Source organism: Callithrix jacchus, chromosome 4, assembly GCF_049354715.1.
Source record: "Callithrix jacchus isolate 240 chromosome 4, calJac240_pri, whole genome shotgun sequence".
In the NCBI taxonomy this organism is placed as follows: Eukaryota; Metazoa; Chordata; class Mammalia; order Primates; family Cebidae; genus Callithrix; species Callithrix jacchus.
The window spans coordinates 18,777,636-18,794,167 of NC_133505.1; the positions used below are offsets into that span (position 1 = coordinate 18,777,636).

The 16,532-nt window shown below is 42.8% G+C and overlaps 1 pseudogene; it reads left to right on the top strand.

The window, feature by feature from the left end:
* Window positions 1-16,532, top strand: part of LOC128931875 (S-adenosylmethionine decarboxylase proenzyme 1-like) — a 34,620-nt pseudogene that overhangs the window by 12,234 nt on the left and 5,854 nt on the right.

The window sequence follows — 16,532 nt, forward strand, 5'->3', positions numbered from 1 at the left end:
TCAACAGACTAATTAACCTGTCCCACAAGAAGTGAGATTCCGATATTCCTGGTGAAAACAACTACATTTTAGTAAATCATAACAAAATGTCATTATCACTATTTCTGAGATTGACATGAATCTAACCAGTTTGTATTGAAAACCATAGCACCCACCTCCTCTGAATTCCTGGTGTTTTTTTCTGTGCCCATAGTTGATTCCCCTAAGAACACTGATGATAGGTTGAGATCACTCTGCAGTCAGCTTTCTCACCATCTCCTAGGATGTTACTCCCTGTGGCCAGCAAAACTACCAATGGCTCATTAAGAAACAATATGCGGCCGAGCGCGGTGGCTCATGCCTGTAATCCCAGCACTTTCGGAGGCTGAGGTGGGTGGATCACAAGGTCAACAGATCAAGACCATCCTGGCCAACATGGTGAAACCCTGTTTCTACTAAAAATACAAAAAAAATTAGCTGGGCATGGTGGCACACACCTGTAGTCCCAGCTACTCGGGAGGCTGAGGCAAGAGAACTGCTTGAACCCAGGAGGCGGAGATTGCAGTCAGCTGAGATCATGCCACTGCACTACAGCCTGGGTAACAGAGCAAGACTCTGCCTCAAAAAAAAAAAAAAAAAAGAAACTATATATACCTCTCGCTTAGGTCAGACATCGAACCCTCGTACAAACCCATTGCTCCATTCAATGTGCCTTTATTAAACATCTACTATGTCATATGCACCAAGAGGCACTGGGGATAAATATGGACAAAAACCAAGTCTGTGTAGGATGTTGACACTATGCCTGTGGGTGACGCTGACATTCTGTCTATGTGGGATGTTGTCACTGTATCTGAGGGTGACGTTTCTACCACGTTTGGGTGTAATGTTGACACTGTGCTGAAAGATGAGAGATCATGTGTTGTGGGTGTGGGTCTCTGAGAGTATCTGGGGGGGTGTTAGTGAGTGTGTGTATGAGAAAATGTGTGTGCGGTATATAGGCCAACATACCCTCTATGATGTGTATGCAGGAGATTATCTAACCATGGCCCTGGGCCTTGTTGATGGAACTATCTAAGAGTTTATATTCTAGTCAAGAAGATAAAGAAAAGTTAATTGAGGTTTGCAACAAAAACGAACATGATGTTATGGAGGTATGTTCAGGGTGCTGTAGAAGCTCAGAGGGGCACCTTGCTCAGAGTGGATATCCGGGAAGGCAGATGGTGACTGCAGTAAGATGTGGAGGTAGACCCATAAGGTTGGCATATTCAGACAGTGCCTGTGGGAGTTTCTAAGAGTTTGTTTTGGCTGGAGGCCCATTTGGGAATGAGCATGCCTAGAAATAAAGCCAGATAATTGCTTTTTATACCATGCTTGGGAGTTTGAAATTCTTCTGTACACAGTGGGGATCTGATGCCTAGTTTCAAGTAGGAAAGGGGCATAATCAAATTTGTGGGTTAAACAGATCTCTCTAGAAGGAATTTGGAGAACGGCGTAAGGGTGTAAATTATGAGGCTTCCACAGTAAACTAAGATACACAAAGCAAAGAACTGAATTAAGGCAGCAGCAGTTGAGATGAAAATGAGATCTATTTAGCTATGAGATACATTTAGGAATGTAAAGCCTTGAGCAATTGATTGAATGGGATGAAAGTGAAAAACAAGATTCTAGCACAACTCACCTTAGTTCCGGCCCTTTCAATTGGATAAATGGTCATACATCTACTGAAATAGGAAATAAATTATTGGTTTTTAAGTTACCATTTCCAGAGTTATACATATTTTATTACATTTGGATTCTTTTGAGAATTTTCTATGTAATTACAATCATTATCCTATGTTTATTTTTTTTCTTACTATTTAGTGTCTACTATGATGGAATAATCAGATGTAAAAATTCTGGGATTCCCCCCACAAGCTCCTGAACTCTTTGTCCTTTTAGTATCCCATGCAGATGAGACACTTCCTTGGACTTTTCAAAGCCTGTCTGCCAGTTGACCATGTGCTATCCTAGTACTGAGAATTTACTTTCTCTTAAAGTTCCCACTAAGTTCACTTTCCCAGAAAATTTCTCTAAATCTATACAAGATCTAGATTGCCTCCCCGCCTTACTATCTAGGACATGAAATGATTGAGAGTCAGTCTAATATTTCTTAGGTACTCTGCATTTTTGCTGAATGAGATTTAGAACTGGTGTCTCGATGCAGAGAGTCCATGATCACTCACTTCTATTTCTTGCTTTTGTGCCAATTTTATGGTTTATTTCAAAAGCATATTATCCATTCCCTACATCTGGCCAGGAAGTCCAGGCCATTCAATATCTCTCTCAGATACATACATGGTAGGATTATATCCTACCATGATTATATCCTACCATGTATGTATCTGAGAGAGATACTGAATCATACTTGTAGAATTTCAGGCCTAGAAGGGACTCAAGAGTCCACCAAATGCTTGTTTTGCAGGTAAGGAAACCGAAGTCCGGGGAGGTGATGTGATTTATATAAGACTGTAAGCCTGGCGAGTCAGGGACAGAGCCAGGGCGAGAATATATGTCTCCTGATTTCAGCCAGAATTTGTATTAAGTTATTCCCTTGGTAGGAAGTCAGACACTAGGACTTAAGTAAAGAATTTAGAGTATTCCACTTGCAGCACCGCAGGAGCCCAGTGACGCACGGAGGGTATAACACGGAAGTGCATGATCGTGAGAGGCTGTGAAGATGTCCTTATATAGTAACAGGAGACCCTCGGGTATGGATGGAGTTTCAACTACATCCTTCAGCTTAAAGAGCTCACAGTTCTGGGCATCTTTGACCCAACAGCTTCTTTACTTCCCAGGGGCTACCGTGACCACTGGACAGGTCTCTGAAAATTCACAGCAGCATCAAGGAGCTGTGATCACTCGCTGTGTCACCATGTACGTTTCCTTTTGCACTGTCTTATCTAGTTCAGTAGTAAACCTAAAAGAAAGTGTCATCTAACACAGCTCAAGCTGTTCTTCTTGCTCATCTCTAAACTCAAACCACCCCTTTGTCATCTGGTCTATTTCAGGTGAATTCCAGAAAGTCCTTTTTCACAACTGCCCCCTGGAACCAGTGCACTAATTATGTCTTGTAGTAAGAGACAATAAAATAATAAAGAAAAGGAGTTCCAACAGAGAGAGGGGCACGTTTCTCTGAGAGGAGTCACATAGATTTGGTGCCTAAAAAACTCTTCATAGAAGCCTCTGAGTCATGAGCAGATGGAGTGACATATAAGTTGACCCATGTACCACAATCTGGCCTGTTATATCAGTCCATTTTCATACTGCTATGAGGAAATACCCAAGACTGGTTAATTCATAAAGAAAAAGAGGTTTAACAGACTCACAGTTCCACGTGGCTGGGGAGGCCTCATAATCATGGTGGAAGGCAAAGGAGGAGCAAAGGCATGTCTTACATGGTGGCAGGCAAAAGAACATGTACAGGGGAATTGGAATTCCCCTTTAAACAACCATCAGATCTTCTGAGACTTATTCACTATCATGAGAACAGCATGGGTAAACCTGCCCCCCTGATTCAATTACCTCCCACTGGGTCCTTCCCATGACACGTGGGGCTTATGGGCACTACAATTTGAGATGAGATTTCAGCGTGGACACAGCCAAACCATATCACCTGTCATTGTCATTGATTGTAGTCTGAGAGCTGACAAATGAGCCATCACCCCTAATTAGAATGCAAGGGTGGCTTCTAGGAACTGTTCCTAAGAAGAGTAAATGCCATCTGAAAGAAGACGCCAGCCCACCTACCTGAAGAAATGTTGTAAGTGACTGAGGATGTTATAACTGTGAGTTGGCCATGCCATTGGGGGAGATCTACCATCAGGGCATTGGAGGGTCAAGACGCAAAGTGCAGATGGAGCCCTGGAGTGTGGTGCCTGGGACCTTACAGGTGGTCATGTGTTTTAAAACACTCTCCCTCTGGGACATTGAAGGATTCTTGTAGGACCAGGAAATACTGTGCTAGTAACGACATTTCTATGAACAGATAATAGCCACTGACCTTCTCTTTAAATTTTTCCTCCCTATGGCAAACTGAAACAGAATAAGAGTGACTCTCTAATATGAGGAATGATCTATGTTTGGGGAGGGAGGAATGTACCTCTACTACTCTCCCTCACCCCAATCAATGTTAATCTAGAATATTCTTGCTGTATGTGGTTTGGCATTAGAAGCAGTAGTGTGAAATTAAGAGTGAAAGGTGGGAGCTAGGATCCTCAAATCTTATTTTCTGTTCTGTTGGTGGCTCATTGACTAACTGAAGGTTCTTTGACAAGGACAGCCACAGACCTGGGGGACAGATGCCAGAAATCGCCAGCCACATTGATAAAGGGTCACAATACAACACAGTTTGTTTTCCAAGTGAATATGTAATAATAAGACAACATCATCCACATCAGTCATTTACTGCTTCAAGCTTGCTTTACTCTCTGGAGAGCTACGGGCCACTGCAGGTTTGCCAGGAGGCTGCCCCAGGTGTGTGCCCACATAGCCTGAACCTTTAAAAGGATTGCATTCCTTGGTTCTTTCTCAGTAGAACTGGTCTTTTCAGTCAAATTCTTTGGGGCTGTGAGGACAATGTACCCACAGATCATATAACTGTAAAATGAAAATTATTTTAAGTGTTTATGGAAATGTGGGGTGGGGGGCCGTTTTTCATCATACCATCACCTTGGATATTAGACCTTGTCCTAGAATCTGTGATGTGTTTTTGATTCTACCAAGAAAATAATCTCAGTGTCCCTAAGGAAATGTACTGGAGCTCAAGTGACTAGACCTTTTTGTGTTCACCTACCACTTAACGCTTTCCAAAAGAAATAATCAGACAAGATGACCTCATTGCCAAGCACTTCCACTGGCTAATCAATGCCTTCCTATAAGGGGTAGACTGCTCTCTAGCCCAGTGGCATTGGGCATGATACCAGTTCTTATCCAGTTCCGATCTGCTATCTCCAGAGTAAACATGGTAATTAATTTTACCTCCCAATCTAAACAGCCTGAGCAAGTCACAGGATCTATTGAGGCAGATCAAAGGATTTAGGGCCGTTTCTTTAAAGATGGGATTGTGCCACTGCAGGCACAAAAGCCTTCCTGAGCTCTGCCATAAGTGCATGGAACACCCACACCCCATGTGACTACCTCCATCCACTAAAGTGCAGTCACCATTTCAAATCACCTACACCGGGCTCCAGAAGGGATTTTCATTACAGGTTGGTCGTCTTCAATCCCCAAATCCAAAATCCAAAATGCTCCAAAATCTGAAACTGTTAGAGCCCCAAAATGATGCCACAAGTGAAAAACTCCACACTCAACCTCATGTGATAGATCACAGTCAAAACTTTGTTTTATGCACAAAATTATTAAACATCTTGTATAAAATCACTTTCAGGCAATCTAAAACATAAGTGAATTTTGCTTGGGTCCTATCCCCAAGATATCTCATTATATATATGGAAATATTTTAAAATTTGAAAAAAAAAATTCAAAATCCAAAATATGTCTGGTTCTAAGCATTTCAGATAAGGAATACTCAACCTGTATTGCAAAGTTGAGTCTCGCTACACATTCTGAAAATGTGACCAAAAGACTTACCTGTTAGCGCAGTGCTCTGACGTGCATCAGAGAAAGTTTCAGATGTCCTTGCGATTCCCCAGATGAAAAGGATGATGGAAGTGCAAATTATTGGCATTAGATAGGAAAGAGGATCATTGGAAGCTCAAGTGCAGTTTGGGGGAAATTAAAATAAGAACAAAGGAAAGGAAATTAAATTCAGGACTGTTCTTTAAAAGGCTGGGTTCTGATTTTGATCTTGAAAAAAAAAAATCTTCGAGGAGAAGCTGTTTCCAACTCTGTCCATCTTCTAACCTTTTATAATGTCTTTCATCTGTTGCATGGTGAGGCAGAGGGAGGGAGTTGATGGTGATAAAGTCTTCCTAGGATTTAGCATTTAAAAATAACAGCTAGTTTATATAAAATGATGGGAGCTGTACACATCTGTCACAAATATCTAGGTCAGTACAAACAAAGAGTAAAGAAATATAACTTGTACAAGTAAAACAAAAAGACAGCAACAAATGTAGCATTCTTATTCTAATACTATTCTTTTGCTATTTATCTCTCTGGTAAAAATATAATTTTCATTTTAGATAGAAAATATAAACTGTGTAGGCATTGGAAGAAAGGTGTGACATTGACATCATGAAATTCTTTGAAGATTTAATGTATGGCTCTCCCTTTTTCCCTCTTCTTTTCAGCCCCTCTGGGGAATTTGGCCAAATGACAGTTACATTTACTGCAGTAACAACTTAGATTGCAAGATAGGTTTGTGGGATTGCTATAGTTTCTGCCATCATTAATAAAAATTGAAACTATTTTACCAAAAATATTGCCTACAATAAATGAAAAAAAATATTTTTTAAGTGTTGGCATTAGTCTTGACAAATGGAAGAAAATTATTTTTCTCTGGTGGTTTAGAGCATAGGGTTACGAGGCTGAAGACCATCTCCCCAACTCAGTTTTCGGTCATGAAGATAATGTCTTCTGCCCTGAGTTTCTCAAAGGCACAAAGAAACTAACAAAGTAAAAGGTGTGATGATTCTCTGGAGAGTTTTAACTGAGGAGCAGTAGGAAAGAAGGCACAGCCCTAATGCTCATATGTCTGTATGACGACTGTAATCAGTAGTGAAGGAAACCATTCTTGGTGGTGGAATGGCTTCAAGTAGTGCCAGGCTCCGACAAAGTGAGAAGTAATGGATACCCACAGGTTTCCTATGGAGAACCACTTCTCTCCATTCTGCCCACCAAACACAAATATGGCAGCATCCCCCAGCCATCCCCATTCCCTTCTCCCTGTCTCTCTTTAAAACTTTCTAAAAAGCAGTTTGAGATGCGGTGATAATGTGACAAAGTTTTCATTTGTTATTCTCTCCGAGGTCTTTTTGTACTTAAACATGGATCTGTGTCTTAACCCATAGAAATGGCTTTAATGGCAGAGATCTTGGGCTCCTGTTTATTTATTCGTTACTGTATACTTTAATCTTTCGATCATGGATTCAACAAATATTTATTGAGCATTGACACTGCCAGACAATGTGCCAGAACTGGAGATGCAACTGAGAAAAAGAGGAGCATAGTCTGGGCTCTCATGAAACTGACTTGGAAATAGACACTCAAATAGGGAAGGACAGCCCATGAGGTGAGGGCTTTGACAGAGTGCCCTGGGATGCTGTGAGATGCCTCCAGAGAGGGAGAAGGTACTGGGGAAAGGTGGTTTGGGAGATGTGGGGGGCAGCTGTGCAGGGTTTAATATATACATATGTATTTATTTATTATACTTTAAGTTCTGGGGTACATGTGCAGAACATGCAGGTATGTTTCATAGGTATACATGTGCCATGGTAGCTTGCTGTACCCATCAAGCCATCATCTACATTAGGTATTTCCCCAAATGCTATCTGTACCCTAGCCTTCCAACCCCTGACAGGCCCCGGTGTATGATATGCCCCTCTCTGTGTCCATGTGTTCTCATTGTCCAGCTCCCACTTGTGAGTAAGAACATGTGGTATTTGGTTTTCTGTTCCATGTTAGTATGCTGAGAATGATGGTTTCTAGCTTCATCCATGTCCCTGCAAAGGACATGAACTCATCCTTTTTAATGGCTGCATAGTATTCCATGGTATATATATGTTACATTTTCTTTATCCAGTCCATCACTGATGGAGGAGGGGCATTTGGGTTGGTTCCAAGTCTTTACTACTGTGAATACTGCTGCAATAAACATACTTGTGCATGTGTCTTTATAATATAACAATTTACAATCCTTTGGGTATATACCCACCTTCTAGGTTGCTCTTGCTGAGAGCTGCAGAACGGAACTGTTCCCATTCAGCCATCTTGCCCAGGTCCCCTCAGCTATGCAAGTTTTGATGCCATCACTTAGGAGACCAATTAGTCTTCCACCTGCAAATAGGGCCAGTTCTGTTAAGAAGAAACTGATGATGGGGCCGGGTGCAGTGGCTCACGCCTGCAATCCAAGAACTTTGGGAGGCCGAGGTGGGTGGATCATTTGAGGTCAGGAGTTTGAGACCAGCCTGACCAACATGGTGAAACCCTGTCTCTACTAAAAATACAAAAAATTAGCCTGGTGTTGTGGTGGAAGCCTGTAATCCCAGCTACTTGGGAGGCTGAGGCAGGAGAATCAGTTGAACCTGGGAGGCGGAGGTTGCACTGAGCTGTGATTGTGCCATTGCAGTCCAGCTGTGGCTACAGAGCAAGACTCCTTCTCAAAAAAAAAAAAAAAAAAGAAAAGAAAAGAAAGAAAAGAAACTGATGGGGAAAAGAAAAAAAGGTTGAATTGAGAGTGGAATGCCCTAGACTGAGTCTCAGTCCTGCCTTAACCAGCAATATTTCTCTGGATAATTCCCTCAACTTTTCTGAGCTGAATTTTGTGGTCTTTATCAAAACTTTTTATCAACATGCTGTCTAATGCCTATATGAACCTTTCCTACTGAGGGGTTATATTCTAAATCTAAGGTCCAAAATGCAGTTTTGCTTGGTTCTACCCAAAGGATGTCTCATTGCCCATCTATTTTTCAGTGGAACAATTTCTTTACCACTGATTATGGCTGCTCCTATAACTTTCTTGAAAATCTGATGCAAGGACCTTGGTCAGATGAATGATAAACACATGTTCTGCGTTGCCACCCACAGGCAATGAAGAATGGACTGATAACCAACCTGAGATGCTCAATAGATGTCTTATCATATCAGGACAAGAATCCTTAGATCTATTGCACATGACAAATTTAATGAACCTCACCAAGGGGGTAATGGGAAAACATTAAAGGAAATAATAAATCTAAATCAGGTAAGTATACTTTGTCATACAAATTTTCCTTGTTATCAAGCTTTAAAAAACACGACCCCTACAGAGCCAAATTACAATGACAACTTCTCTCAGGCATATAATTGTAAAAAATGAAAGCCACTTAAGAGGTCATTTGATCCAAACCCTGCACTTCAGAGATGAGGAAATTGAGGCTCAGAGGGGATAAAGTATTCGGCCAAGAACTCACAGCTACTTGGAGACAGACTAAGACTAGAATTCTGATGTTCTGATTCCCAGGCTCCGGGGCTCTCTGGTTCACCTCACTATCTATGCTAGATTTTAGCTTTGGTCTTTAAGCCGTACATTTCCAAAATGAACCCTGCCACTCTTGGGGTCTGTTTTGGTTCCTCACCTCTAAACAGGTCACCACCACAGCTTCACTGACTTTGTGAGTGCCTCTCTTGCTCAGAGGGCCTCTGTTCCTAGCCTCTGGAAATCCCACTTCCTTTGCTGTTTTCTTCATGGCCTAACATTGTTGCTGCATCCGGGTAAATGCAATCTGGGTTTGACACAAAGAAGGATTGTTGAAGAACCAGTTAGGGGACTTGTTTCCTCACCACACATTATTTTTGTGTTTTCATGCATCTCTTGGGATGTGAATGGCACTGCTGTGGAACAAATGCTAGAGCCATCAGGGAAGTCAGCAAGGCCAGAGACAGACCTCAGTGCCAATTGGGTAATGCTTTTAGTGGAATTGGGGTCTGGGCCACTCTTTCACGTTTCCTGCTCTTAAAGGGCATGTTGAAAGACAGGAGGGAAAGGTGGCCTTTCCAGCAACCCCACGCTCTAGGACCGGCTTTCTCCTCCTGCCAGTGAGCAGCCAGATCACAAGGAGAAAACATTCATGCTGCCCCACACTCTTATTTTCATGTCCAAAGAACATCGATTTTAATTTAAATGATTTCTGAAAAATGAATTGCTGTTTTTTTCTGAGAGAAAGAAAACACGCTCACGTTTGCATTCTCTTAAGAATATGCAACAGCAGATACTTTTGGTACATACATTACAGAAAGAAAATCAATAAGAAATAAGAAGAGCAAGATAAATGGATGATCATATTGATTTAAATAGAACAAAGACTGTCCTAAATCCATAATCTCTAAAAATCATTACACACACACAAGCGTGCACTTATCTTTAGGAGTATTTACCAATCAATAAGCAGACATGTATTAAATACCTATGTATATGTAAAAGGCACTGAGCTAGTAGCTTTTTTCCAATATCTGAATTCCAAAATTCAAGGGGTCTTATTACTAGCTAAAGATAGTACTACCTATGGAAGAAAAGAAAGAAGGCAGTATTTTATCCCATACGTGCTCTGACACAATGTTCTCCAAGACCGGGCCACCTACCTGATGGTTATTTTAAGAAGGGGAATTCTGGCTACAGCTGGGACTCTGCCATAAACAACTTACACACCAACGTTCGACCTAACACTGAAAACTTCTAAGACAGAAACATCTTTCTAAGTAAATTTTGGAGATATCTCAGGTGACCAGTCTATCCAGAGCCATAGAAAATGGCAGAATCATGCTTGTGTCCATGACCACTTTCTTTTCATCCACCCTCTCCACCTGCAAGCTGAGTGTGGGCTTCAAAGAACTTTCCATTGTGGGAAGGGCTGAAGAACATCAACAGCACACGAATCATCATTGTTACTATCTCAGGCATTGACATCAACTCAATGAAATAATTAAACCCAAGCATATTTCAAAAGCTTCTAGGAACTACCTTGGCAATTAATTTCAACCTCAAAATTTCACTCTGGGCATTTGAAGTTCTGCCAGACCTCCTGACTGCTTTGGTTATTTGTCTCCTCCAAATCTCATGTTGAAATTTGATCCCTCATTGGAGGTGGGGCCTCGTGGGACATGTTTGGGTCACGGGGGTGGATCCCTCAAAAATGAGTTGGCACCGACCTGTGGAAATGGAGGAGTTTTTGCTCGATTAGCTCACCTGAGAGTTGGTTGTTGGAAAAGGCCTGGTACCTCTCCCTTTTCTCTCTTGCTCCCTTTCTCTTGCTAAGTGATGCCTGCTCTCCTTCATCTTCTGCTGTGAGTGGAAGCTCCCGGCAGCCATGCTTTTTGTACAGCCTGCAGAACTGTGAACCAAATAAGCCTCTTTTCTTTATATATGACCCAGCCTCAGGTGTTCCTTTATAACAACACAAATGCACTGAGACAACTCCCAACCTCCCCATAACTATGCTTCTGATCGGCTCCAGCTGCACTGGCTCCTTCCTGACTCTACCCAATTCTTTACCTGATTCACTGGTTCCTGCTCTAATGGCTTTCCTGTTACCGAGAAGAGCTCAGCACCCACCTGTCTTCCCAAAGTCCTCCCTCTCATTCGATCTGAAAAAACCTTGGCAGGGTGCTGAGGATCACACCTGTAATCCCAGCACTTTGAGAGGCCAAGGCAGGCAGATGTCGAGGTGAAGAGATTTGAGACCATCCTGGCCAACATGGTGAAACCCTGTCTCTACTAAAAATACAAAAATTAACCAGGTGTGGGGGTGCATGCCTGTAGTCTCAGCTACTCAGGTGGCTGAGGCAGGAGAATCGCTTGAACCTGGGAGGCGGAGGTTCCAGTGAGCCAAGATCACACCACTGCACTGCAGCCTGGCAACAGAGTGAGACTCGACCTCAAAAAAAAAAAAATCTTAACCTAATAAGTGTATTTTACATCCATGTGACACATATGTCTTTTTGTGCAAGTGTTTTCTACATCATGGTCATTTGTAGGGAGGTTTACTTGCCCAGAGGTAAATAAAATTCAAGTTATTCAAAACCATGACATTAATGAATTCAGTCTTAAAACTAGCATTAAAAACAAGGAACATTCGTGTTCAAGTGGGAACTGGAGCCGCTGTCTTAAAGGTTCTTCCAAAATTCAGCAAAAATAGGTCAGTTGACTTTAATCTATTTTGCTTATTTTGTTTGTCACTTGATTGGGACTGGAACATTTCTGGTGCTCTGCCCTTTTCTTCACAGTATGTGTCAAGGTACAACAATTCAGTTGGCTTTGACTGGCACTGGCATTTTCTCCCAACATGGACATTTGCAGATAAGAAGACCTAACCGCATACACATATATGTACACGCCTTTACATCAGAGCTCAAGCACAACTAATACCCCACTTTTGTGAATGAGATTTAATCACTATATACCACATCTTAAGAATTGTGTAATCTTTAAAACATCCTAGTACAGGGTCTCATACTTGGAAGGCACTCAATAAATTTTGGCTGTAAGAAGATCTAGCTGACAAAACATCTCACTGATTATCAATATAGCTAACCTTAGTGGGGACCCTTATTATTTGATTTCCAAATATAAAATACAAATTCAACCTCACCTTTCTTTTCTTCCACGGATTTCGAGAAGGTCTTAAGGGTTTTGGAGTTTCGCAGCCAGCCTTTTCTTAAATTGCTTTTCTTCTTTTTAATATTTTTAATTTTTGTAATTGCTTTTCTTCTATACTGTATATAAATCTATGGTTTTAAAAGATACTAAGCATATTCAAATAATCATCCCACTTAACTTTATAAGAAGAGAGTTGTGTTCATGGAAGTGTTTTTTCTACTAACAGAAAAAAAGGAAGAATTTTCTGATATTCGTCTGGCTATCTGAGTGTCAGTGAAACAGAGTAACTGGCATCGACATCTTCCATCTCTGCAACAGGAATACTTATGAGCTGGCGTCCTTCACCCTTTCTAGGAACAAACAACTAATTTTCAAAGCTGCCTTTAAGTGGTATTGATTCAAAGTGCTGGGAAAGGAAGAGCCTGGTCCTTTAAATGACAGGGAAGCAGGGAAAGGAAGCCCTGTGTAGAGAAAGGGCGTGGCCCCGGCTAGGGCTCCACCCCCACAGACCTAAGTGAGGACAGGCACTTCTTCCCTGGTGCTCAAATGTTTCATTTTCCAAGACCACGCCCCCAACCTGGGCCTATAAAAACCCAAGCCCTTGGCCAGGTAGAGATAGAAGCCTTTGGATGTTCGAAAGCACGTATGTAGCAGAGTAGGAGAAAGAACACACAGGCAGCTGGACTGGGAGTGAAATACGAGAGAACCTCAGCTGAGGAGGAACACACCGGTGCCTGGGCTGCTAGCGAAACCCAGCGATTCCAGCACTGGCCTGCGGATAGGCCACTGACCAGCAGAACTACGTGGAGTTTGCCGGGGCAGTCGGATTTGAGCCGGGCCAAGTGCCCAGACTACAGAGTTAAACTGTCTCCCTGTAGCTCCCCCATCTCTCTTGAGTTGCTGAGTAAAATCTTGCACTAGGGCCAGGAGTGGTGCCTCATGCCTGTAATCCCAGCTCTTTGGGAGGCCAGGGCGAGCGGATCATGACGTGAAGAGTTCGAGACCAGTCTGGTAGACTTGGTGAAACCCATCTCTAATAAAACTACAAAAAAATTAGCAGGGCATGTGTTGTGTGTAATCTCAGCGACTCGGGAGAATTAACTAACCCTGGGAGGTGGAGGTTGCAGTAAACCAAAATGGTGCCCTTGTACTCCAGGCCGGCCAACAATGCAAGGCTCTTTCTCAACAACAACAAAAAACTTTGTGCTCGGTGTGGTGGTGCGTGCCTGTAGTCCCACCTACTCGGGAGGCTGAGTGGGGAGGATCGCTTGAGCCTAGGAGTTCTGGGCTGTAGTGCCCTATGCCGATCAGGTGTCCGCACTAAGTTCAGCATCAATATGGTGACCTCCCAGCAGCGAGGAACCACCAGATTGCCTAAGGAGAGGTGAATTGTCCCAGCTTGGAAACAGAGCAGATCAAAACTCCAGTGCTGATCCGTCATGGGATCGTGCCTATGAAAAGCCACTGCACTCCAGCCTGGGCATCATAGTGAGACCCTGTCTCAAAAATAAATAAATAAATAAATAAAATAAACAAACAAAAATACCTTTGTACTCATTCCCCATTCTTCATGCCTATGTGTGATCCGATTCTTTAGGTCCACCAAGACCAGAAACACCAGGATACAGACTATTCCTCTGCCCTTGTGAAAAGGTAGAATATCTAATTGAGCTAACAGTAGCTGCCTATTGACTGCAAAGTAAAAGAGCACCCTGTAACACATGCCTACTGGGGCTTCAGGAGCTGAAAACATTCACTCTTAGACACTACTGTGGGGTCAGAGCCTCACAGCCTGTCTGTATGCTCCCCTAGAGGTTTGAGAAATGGGGTGCTGAAGAAGCAAGCCTCCTCCTGTCATACAGGGCGTCAAGGAAACCTTACCCATTTCAGTACTTAACAGTGATAGTCACTGTTGGGCAGAAGTTTTGATGATGTTTTGCTGCCACCTGTTTAAATAGATCTATACCTTGGTTGTCTAAAGAGTCTGATCCTCTGCTGTCTCTCTTGCTCTTTCTCTTCCTTTGTGATGCCTGCTCTCCTTTGCCCTCTGTGAGTGGAAGCTCCCGGCGGCCCTCATCAGAAGCAGATGCTGGTGCCATGCTTCTTGTACAGCCTGCAGAACTGTGAACTCAATAAACTTCTTTTCTTAATATATGACCCTGCCTCAGGTGTTCCTTTATAGCAACACAAATGCACTAAGGCAACTCCCAACCTCCCCATGACTATGCTTCTGACCTGCTGCAGCTGCACTGGCTCCTTCCTGATTCTATCTGATTCTTCACCTGATTCACTGGTTCCTACTCAAATGGCTTCCCTGATACTGAGAAGAGCTCAGCACCCACCTATCTCCCCAAAGTCCCCCCCTCATTGGAGCTGAAAAAAATCCTGGCAGGGCACGATGGCTCGCGCCTGTAATCCCAGCAGTTTGAGAGGCCGAGGCAGGTGGATGGCTAGGTGAAGAGATTGAGACCATCCTGGCCAACATGGTGAAACCCTGTCTCTACTAAAAATACAAAAATTAGCCAGGCATGGTGGGGCATGCCTGTAGTCCCAGCCACTCAGGTGGCTGAGGCAGGAGAATCACTTGAACCTGGGAGGCAGAGGTTCCAATGAGCCAGCATCACACCACTGCACTCCAGCTTTGTAACAAAGCACGACTGAATCTCAAAAAAAAAAAAACTTAACCTAAGAAGTGTATTTTACATCCATGTGACACATATGTCTATTTGTGCAAGTGTTTTCTACATCATGGTCATTTGTAGGGAGGTTTACTTGCCCAGAGGAAAATAAAATTCAAGTTATTCAAAACCATGACATTAATGAATTCAGTCTTAAAACTAGCATTAAAAACAAGGAACATTCGTGTTCAAGTGGGAACTGGAGCCGCTGTCTTGAAGGTTCTTCCAAAATTCAGCAAAAATAGGTCAGTTGACTTTAATCTATTTTGCTTATTTTGTTTGTCACTTGATTGGGACTGGAACATTTCTGGTGCTCTGCCCTTTTCTTCACAGTATGTGTCAAGGTACAACAATTCAGTTGGCTTTGACTGGCACTGGCATTTTCTCCCAACATGGACATTTGCAGATAAGAAGACCTAACCGCATACACATATATGTACACGCCTTTACGTCTGAGCTCAAGCACAACTAATACTCCACTTTTATGAATGAGATTTAATCACTATATACCACATCTTAAGAATTGTGTAATCTTTAAAACATCCTAGTACAGGGTCTCATACTTGGAAGGCACTCAATAAATTTTGGCTGTAAGAAGATCTAGCTCACAAAACATGTCACTGATTATCAATATACCTGACCTTAGTGGGGAAGCTTACTTATTATTTGATATACAAATATGAAATACAAATTCAACCTCACCTTTCTTTTCTTCCATGTATTTCTAGAAGGTCTTAAGGGTTTTGGAGTTTCAGAGCCAGTGTTTTCTTAAATTGCTTTTCTTCTATACTGTATATAAATCTATGGTTTTAAAAGATACCAAGCATATTCAAATTATCATCTCACTTAATAAGAAGAGAGTTGTGTTCATGGAAGTGTTTTTCCTACTAACAGAAAAAAAGGAAGAATTTTCTGATAGCTGTCTGGCTATCTGAGGGTCACTGAAACAGATTGGCCTCGACATCTTACATCTCTGCAACAGGAATACTTATGAGCTGGCGTCCTTCACCCTTTCTAGGAACGAACAACTAATTTTCAAAGCTGGCTTTAAGTGGTATTGATACAAAGTGCTGGGAGGGGAAGAGTGTGGTCCCTTTAAATGACAGGGAAGCAGGGAAAGGAAGCCCTGTGTACAGAAAGGGCGTGGTCCCGGCTAGGGCTCCACCCCCACAGACCTAAGTGAGGACAGGCACTTCTTCCCTGGTGCTCAAATGTTGCATTTTCCAAGACCACGCCCCCAAACTGGGTCTATAAAAACCCGAGCCCCTGGCCAGGCAGAGACAGTAGCACATGGACATCAAAAGGAGCAGATAGGCGGCCAGGCTGCGAGAGGAATGTGAGAGGAACACAGCGGAGGAGGAACACACAGGAGGCCGGGCTGCCAGAGGAACCTGAGAGAAACCCAGCGGTACCAGCACTGGCCTGCAGACGGGCCACTGACCAGCAGACCCACATTGCGTTTGCCAGGGCATTCTAAGTAGAGCCGGGCCGAGTGGCCAGATTCCAGTTAAACCCTTTCCCTGTAGCTCCTCCATCTCCTGTGAATTACTCTGTAAAATCTTGCACTAGGGCCAGGTGTG